This window comes from Solea solea, unplaced genomic scaffold, assembly GCF_958295425.1.
Source record: "Solea solea unplaced genomic scaffold, fSolSol10.1 scaffold_26, whole genome shotgun sequence".
In the NCBI taxonomy this organism is placed as follows: domain Eukaryota; kingdom Metazoa; phylum Chordata; class Actinopteri; order Pleuronectiformes; family Soleidae; genus Solea; species Solea solea.
In genome coordinates, this window is record NW_026704112.1 from 735,001 (window position 1) to 742,500 (window position 7,500).

At 49.3% G+C, this 7,500-nt stretch overlaps 8 non-coding genes across 8 annotated transcripts; 6 read left to right on the forward strand and 2 right to left on the reverse strand.

The window, feature by feature from the left end:
- Positions 1 to 103: 103 nt before the first annotated feature.
- LOC131452606 (U5 spliceosomal RNA) lies at positions 104 to 216 on the forward strand. The gene has a single exon (XR_009237381.1). It is a non-coding gene; the product is annotated as a U5 spliceosomal RNA (small nuclear RNA).
- A 179-nt stretch (positions 217 to 395) lies between these two features.
- LOC131452548 (U2 spliceosomal RNA) lies at positions 396 to 588 on the forward strand. The gene has a single exon (XR_009237327.1). It is a non-coding gene; the product is annotated as a U2 spliceosomal RNA (small nuclear RNA).
- A 149-nt stretch (positions 589 to 737) lies between these two features.
- LOC131452658 (5S ribosomal RNA) lies at positions 738 to 856 on the reverse strand. The gene has a single exon (XR_009237430.1). It is a non-coding gene; the product is annotated as a 5S ribosomal RNA (ribosomal RNA).
- A 402-nt stretch (positions 857 to 1,258) lies between these two features.
- LOC131452487 (U1 spliceosomal RNA) lies at positions 1,259 to 1,422 on the forward strand. Its single transcript, XR_009237269.1, has one exon. It is a non-coding gene; the product is annotated as a U1 spliceosomal RNA (small nuclear RNA).
- A 626-nt stretch (positions 1,423 to 2,048) lies between these two features.
- Positions 2,049 to 2,161, forward strand: LOC131452588 (U5 spliceosomal RNA). Its single transcript, XR_009237364.1, has one exon. It is a non-coding gene; the product is annotated as a U5 spliceosomal RNA (small nuclear RNA).
- Positions 2,162 to 2,340: 179 nt separating this feature from the next.
- LOC131452549 (U2 spliceosomal RNA) lies at positions 2,341 to 2,533 on the forward strand. Its single transcript, XR_009237328.1, has one exon. It is a non-coding gene; the product is annotated as a U2 spliceosomal RNA (small nuclear RNA).
- Positions 2,534 to 2,632: 99 nt separating this feature from the next.
- Positions 2,633 to 2,751, reverse strand: LOC131452508 (5S ribosomal RNA). Its single transcript, XR_009237289.1, has one exon. It is a non-coding gene; the product is annotated as a 5S ribosomal RNA (ribosomal RNA).
- A 402-nt stretch (positions 2,752 to 3,153) lies between these two features.
- LOC131452522 (U1 spliceosomal RNA) lies at positions 3,154 to 3,317 on the forward strand. The gene has a single exon (XR_009237303.1). It is a non-coding gene; the product is annotated as a U1 spliceosomal RNA (small nuclear RNA).
- Positions 3,318 to 7,500: the final 4,183 nt, after the last annotated feature.

A 7,500-nucleotide genomic window follows, 5' to 3' on the forward strand; every position in this document is an offset into this window, starting at 1 on the left:
ACGTTGAAGAAAGGCTGTCCCAAGGTGGCCGGCCGGGCCGACCGAGACTGTGGTGACTCCGGCGGATAGACTCCTTGGCTGCTCTCAAGGAGAGGGGCTATGTCGACTCTGGTTTTTCTTCAAAATGCACAAGTCTTTCGCCTTTTACTAAAGACTTCCGTGGAGAGGAACGTCCGAGAGTTTAAGTTATTTTTGGTGGGCTTTGCTGTATGGCTGCGCCCTTTGAGTGTGTCAAATGTCAAGCAGCTGTCCGTCACGGCTCAGAGGTGCGCTTAGATCACCTGGGGGCGGAGGTGATCGGCAGCAGCCTTTGTTATGCGCACTTCAGAAACATGGCACCACAACAAGTAACTTGTGCGCCAAGATCTTGAGTTGGCCCCAGACACTGGCGGGCCATCGCTTCTCGGCCTTTTGGCTAAGATCAAGTGTAGTATCTGTTCTTATCAGTTTAATATCTGATATGTCCTCTATATGGGGATTAAATATTAAATGCATTTTTGAGCATTGGGCGGTGAAACCTGGGGCTTGCTCTCTTCACTCCTTGCATTGACCTGGTATTGCAGTGCCACCAGGAACGGTGCACCGTTCTCTTTTTTTCTGTGAAAACCAAAGCAAGGCTGAAACTGGAAGGACATTAACGTGTGCCCGTGCGTCAACGTAATTGCAAGCCCACGTTTCTTGTAAGGAAGCAGCAGTGTCAAAGCGTGCTGCAGTGTAAAAGTGTGCTGCAGTGTAAAAGCTTACAGCACCTGGTATTCCCAGGCAGTCTCCCATCCAAGTACTAACCAGGCCCGACCCTGCTTAGCTTCCGAGATCAGACGAGACCGGGCGTGCTCAGGGTGGTGTGGCCGTAAGCCGACGGGCAGGTGACACAGACTCCTTTTATAGACCAGGCAAGGCCCCCTGCTCGTGGAGGGGCTCAAAAGTCAGCCTTCCGAACACACTGCACTTGAGCCTTTATCGCCACTACCTGCTACACTCTATTCCAGTATTTGGAAGCTACACCGAGATGGGTAAGCTGCTGTTGGTGCCGTCAGGTCCAGTTGTTGCTGAATCTATAGGAAATGACAGCCAGGTATGCCAGTGAAAAGGTCGAGTGTTTCCTCTCCAATGTGTGCTGGAGGTTGAAGTTGAACACAGCACAGCATTAACGAGCACCTGAGTCAAGGCATTGGACTCTGGGATTATCCATTTCCTGCACCATCGGCCAAAGAGCTGTGTCTGGGAACAGACACCCAGTGCTGGGCAAGTACACCTCATACTTACCTGGCAGGGGAGACACCATGATCAAGAAGGTGGTTCACCCAGGGCGAGGCTCAGCCATTGCACTCTGGTTGTGCTGACCCCTGCAAATTCCCCAAACGTGGGAATCTTGACTGCATAATTTTTGCTGGTGGGGTACTGCGTCCGCGCTCTCCCCCGATGACGTAGTTGTAAGCAAAGGTCAGCCGCCCAAAGTTCCGCCTTGTGTGCCCATCTCCAGGCTTCTCACGTGCTCGCAGAGCGACATCCCCTGTCTTTCCAAGTTGCTGGGAATGGGATGGTTGTGGGTGTTGTCTTTTAGCTCTAAGGAAATGTCATGCTCCCTTTCCCGGCTCTTTGTAGGAGAACTGGATTGTTGGAGATGGATCCATGGCCATCATGCCAAGGGTTAATACTTTGGCGCTTGTTCCGTCCACTCCTGTACATTGACCTGATATTGAAGCGATGCCAGGAGCAGCTCACCATTTCAGAAGCCTGGAGGAGCTGGGAAATGGCCCGGCAGTTTGTACTGCTCGGTGTGACACAGAGCTGCTTTGCTCATGCACTCACATCTACCACTAAACCTTGGAGGTGTGCCACAGCCTCAGCGATTGATAGAAAACTGCAGCACACAACCAACAGTAAGAATGCGCTTCCAAACATGCAGTCAAATGTGGGCGGTTGATTGGCCGGCAAACCAAAAACGTTGAAGAAAGGCTGTCCCAAGGTGGCCGGCCGGGCCGACCGAGACTGTGGTGACTCCGGCGGATAGACTCCTTGGCTGCTCTCAAGGAGAGGGGCTATGTCGACTCTGGTTTTTCTTCAAAATGCACAAGTCTTTCGCCTTTTACTAAAGACTTCCGTGGAGAGGAACGTCCGAGAGTTTAAGTTATTTTTGGTGGGCTTTGCTGTATGGCTGGGCCCTTTGAGTGTGTCAAATGTCAAGCAGCTGTCCGTCACGGCTCAGAGGTGCGCTTAGATCACCTGGGGGCGGAGGTGATCGGCAGCAGCCTTTGTTATGCGCACTTCAGAAACATGGCACCACAACAAGTAACTTGTGCGCCAAGATCTTGAGTTGGCCCAAGACACTGGCGGGCCATCGCTTCTCGGCCTTTTGGCTAAGATCAAGTGTAGTATCTGTTCTTATCAGTTTAATATCTGATATGTCCTCTATATGGGGATTAAATATTAAATGCATTTTTGAGCATTGGGCGGTGAAACCTGGGGCTTGCTCTCTTCACTCCTTGCATTGACCTGGTATTGCAGTGCCACCAGGAACGGTGCACCGTTCTCTTTTTTTCTGTGAAAACCAAAGCAAGGCTGAAACTGGAATTGCAAGCCCAAGTTTCTTGTAAGGAAGCAGCAGTGTAAAAGCGTGCTGCAGTGTAAAAGCTTACAGCACCTGGTATTCCCAGGCAGTCTCCCATCCAAGTACTAACCAGGCCCGACCCTGCTTAGCTTCCGAGATCAGACGAGATCGGGCGTGCTCAGGGTGGTGTGGCCGTAAGCCGACGGGCAGGTGACACAGACTCCTTTTATAGACCAGGCAAGGCCCCCTGCTCGTGGAGGGGCTCAAAAGTCAGCCTTCCGAACACACTGCACTTGAGCCTTTATCGCCACTACCTGCTACACTCTATTCCAGTATTTGGAAGCTACACCGAGATGGGTAAGCTGCTGTTGGTGCCGTCAGGTCCAGTTGTTGCTGAATCTATAGGAAATGACAGCCAGGTATGCCAGTGAAAAGGTCGAGTGTTTCCTCTCCAATGTGTGCTGGAGGTTGAAGTTGAACACAGCACAGCATTAACGAGCACCTGAGTCAAGGCATTGGACTCTGGGACTATCCATTTCCTGCACCATCGGCCAAAGAGCTGTGTCTGGGAACAGCCACCCAGTGCTGGGCAAGTGCACCTCATACTTACCTGGCAGGGGAGACACCATGATCAAGAAGGTGGTTCACCCAGGGCGAGGCTCAGCCATTGCACTCTGGTTGTGCTGAACCCTGCAAATTCCCCAAACGTGGGAATCTTGACTGCATAATTTTTGCTGGTGGGATACTGCGTCCGCGCTCTCCCCCGATGACGTAGTTGTAAGCAAAGGTCAGCCGCCCAAAGTTCCGCCTTGTGTGCCCATCTCCAGGCTTCTCACGTGCTCGCAGAGCGACATCCCCTGTCTTTCCAAGTTGCTGGGAATGGGATGGGCATTTGTGTGTGTGCGTGTGCATTTGGACTATCTGGTAGTGATGGTGAGATGAAGCCTCATGAGGCATTGAACCACTTGAGCCAATTGGTTCGAGAAAGGGTTCATTTCTCGAAGCTTCATGTGCACACGAAACCACCTACTGGCCAAGTGTATAATCACAGGCAGCTGTATCTGAACCACATAATGTGTAATGAATTGAATTTTTGTGTCTGTTAGAAATGACTATGAATTACAAAAAATGTATGACCAAATCATTTCTGTACATATGTGTTTAATAATTTTTTTGAATGTATTCTGTGTGTGTAAGTCTTCCCAAAATGGTAATATCATAATATGGCAGGTTGTGCAATGTTTTTCTGAAAATGGCATGGGTGTAATCAGGCAGAGGACAGTGAAAGTGCTTGTGGAACTAGGAAAAGGGCACAGATTATGCTTGTGAAACTTGGACAATGATGAGCCTCGCTGGCTCCATCCTATATCACCTATCCTACTCTCCTCCCTCTCCTAAATCTCTATCTCTCCCTAAACTCTCCAAACTATCTCCAAACTATATAAACGCTGTCCAAACTCTAGTATCCAAACTCTCCAAACTCTCAACTGACCGCAACTCTCCTTCAAAAACCCACATTTTGAATGGAGCCTATATAGGGGTCTATATAGCTGTAAAACCTCGCGCTAAATCTGAAACACTTCCACTACTACTAATCACGTGGTACAGCCGGGCAGCGAGGCTTCGGACGTCATCATTTTTGGCTCCTCCCCTAAATGAAGCAAACCTCGATACGCGCATCGCGGAAACGCCCCCTCCCCTACTCGGCACACGCTTCGAAGCCTCGAAACGGAACGTCACATCACTACTATCTGGGTATCTCATAGGACTACTGGAATTAAGCTAAGTATCACTTCTGTAGGTCTTTCTTATTTGGTTGCTATTTCAATAATTGCTATTGTATGTAGCTGGTTGCTTGACTTTTGTGACTTTTGACTTGTCTGTTTAATTAAGGTGAAAGTTTTGTAAAGATATTTTGTCTGCTAGGTCAAAGAGAAAGTTGTTATTGTTGCTGCTTTGACCTAGTTTCTATTGAGCCATCACCATCACCAGGTGAGAAGTTTCACTGGCAAAGGGGAGTGGCCAACACAGCTGTAACTAATCAGCACCTAATCAGGTGTCTTTGAAAAAGCAGCACTGACTTTGAAGCGGCAGCTTCAGCGGCAGACTCTTCAGACGAAGACTCAGGAAGACAAAGACAAAGGAGTCTAAACCGGAGTCAAGACTCAGGAAGACAAAGACAAAGGAGTCTAAACGGGAGTCTAACAAGGAGGCTAACGAGGCTAAGTACCTGTCTGCAAGTGTTTTCGACCTTTCACATATGTGCCTTTTTTCCATTCCTGTTCATGTCTCTTCTCATAGATACTACAAACCTCACAATCACTCACAGCATCACCGTAACCTGTCCTCACTTATCTATCCCACCCGCTCCACACACATCCAACACCTTGTCGCAGGGGGCCTGTGGAACTACCAGTCAGCTACCCGCAAGACTGAGTTCATTTCCGGCTTTGCTACTGAGCAATGCCTGGACTTCCTTGCTCTCACTGAGACTTGGATAACACCCTCCAACACAGCCACCCCTGCAGCTCTCTCCTCCGCCCACTCCTTCTCCCACACACCCAGATCCACTGGAAGAGGTGGTGGGACAGGTCTGCTCATCAACCCCAACTGGACTTTCACTCTTTACCCACTGCCACACTTCTCTTCACAGTCGTTTGAATTTCATGTTGTAACTGTAACTCACCCAGTCAAACTAATCATTATTGTCATCTACCGTCCACCAGGCCCATTGGGACACTTCTTGGAGGAACTAGATGTCCTCCTCTCAAACGTCCCAGAAAATGGCCCACCACTTGTTCTTCTTGGTGACTTCAACATCCAGTCAGAGAAGTCATCCGATCTACTATTTCTACTTTCGTCTCTTTCTCTCTCACTTGCTCCTTCTCCACCAACTCACAAAGCTGGCAACCACCTTGACCTCATCTTCACCAGAAACTGCTCCACCTCCGACCTCACGGTAACTCCACTTCATGTCTCTGATCATTTCTTCATTTCCTACTCTCTCCCACTCTCCCAATCTGATGATCTCATCTCATCAGATACTGCACTTGTCCGTCGCAACATTCGCTCTCTCTCTCCCTCCTCTCTCTCCTCAACTGTTCTATCAGCACTTCCTTCAGCTGACTCCTTCTCCCTCATGCATCCCAACTCTGCCACAGACACATTCCTCTGTACTCTGTCCTCCTCTCTTGACTCTCTCTGTCCTCTTACTTCACGGCGGGTTCGTAAGTCCTCCCCAGCCCCGTGGTTGTCGGACTCAGTGCGTACTGAGAGAGCCACGATACGGGCAGCAGAAAGGAAATGGAGGAAATCAAAACTCCCTGACGACCTGCTTTCCTATCACTCTCTTCTCTCCACCCTCACTGCCTCTATCTCTGCAGCCAAACAATCTTTCTATCAGACTAAAATTCAATCCTCTTTCTCTAACCCCAAAAAACTTTTCTCGATCTTCTCTAACCTCCTCTTCTTCCTTTTCTCTCCAAAACTCTGGAGCGTGCTATCTTTAATCAACTCTCCTCCTACCTTCACCGGAACAACCTTCTTGATCCTCTTCAGTCTGGTTTTAAAGCAGGTCACTCGACCGAAACTGCACTCCTTGCTGTCACTGAGCAACTCCACACTGCCAGGGCTGCCTCTCTCTCCTCTGTGCTCATCCTCTTGGACCTTTCTGCAGCGTTTGACACAGTTAACCACCAGATCCTTATTTCCTCCCTTCAAGAACTAGGTGTCTCAGGATCTGCACTTACCCTACTCTCGTCCTATCTTCAAAACCGAACATACAGAGTAACCTGGAGAGGATCTGTGTCGGAACCCTGTCCTCTAGCTACTGGGGTCCCTCAGGGTTCTGTCTTGGGCCCTCTCCTCTTCTCTCTATACACCAACTCTCTTGGTTCTGTTATTCTCTCTCATGGTTTTTCCTATCACAGCTACGCCGACGACACCCAACTCATCCTCTCTTTTCCCAGCTCCGACACAAATGTAGCAGAACGGATCTCCGCTTGTCTGACCGACATCTCTCAGTGGATGTCTGACCATCACCTGAAACTCAATCTCAACAAGACTGAGTTTCTTTTTCTCCCAGGAAAGGGCTCTCCCACCACAGACCTAACCATCACCCTCGACAACTCTGTGGTAACTCCGTCTCATACCGCAAGGAACCTGGGTGTGACACTTGATGACCATCTCTCCCTCACTGCCAACATTGCTGCAACAGCTCGATCCTGCAGATACATGTTGTACAACATCAGAAGGATACGGCCTCTTCTAACCCAGAAGGCGGCACAGGTTCTGGTCCAGGCTCTTGTCATCTCACGCTTGGATTACTGCAACTCCCTCCTGGCTGGTCTCCCTGCGTGTGCCATACGACCCCTGCAACTCATCCAGAATGCAGCAGCTCGACTGATCTTCAACTTACCAAAATTCTCCCACACTACACCTCTCCTCCGCTCCCTTCACTGGCTTCCTGTAGCTGCTCGCATCCGCTTCAAGACTCTAGTGCTTGCGTTCCATGCTACAAACGGATCCGGTCCAGCCTACATCCAGGACATGATCAAAACCTACACCCCAGCCCGCCCACTTCGCTCTGCATCGACAAACCGGCTCGCTGCCCCCTCACTGAGAGGATCGCAGAGGCATTTACAGAACTCGAGACTGTTCACTGTCCTCGCTCCCAAATGGTGGAACGAGCTCCCCATCGACATCCGGACAGCGGAAAGCCGCCACATCTTCCGCCGCCGACTAAAAACACATTTCTTCCGACTCTATCTCGACTAAGACGATAATGACGACGACAAAAAAAAAAAAAAAAAAAAAAATATATATATATATATATATATATATCGCACTTATGACTAGCACTTCATAGTTTGATTTACTTGAAGCTCTTACTTACTTCTAGCTCTTATTTGTACCCAAATGTTTAAATGCACTTATTGTAAGTCGCTTTG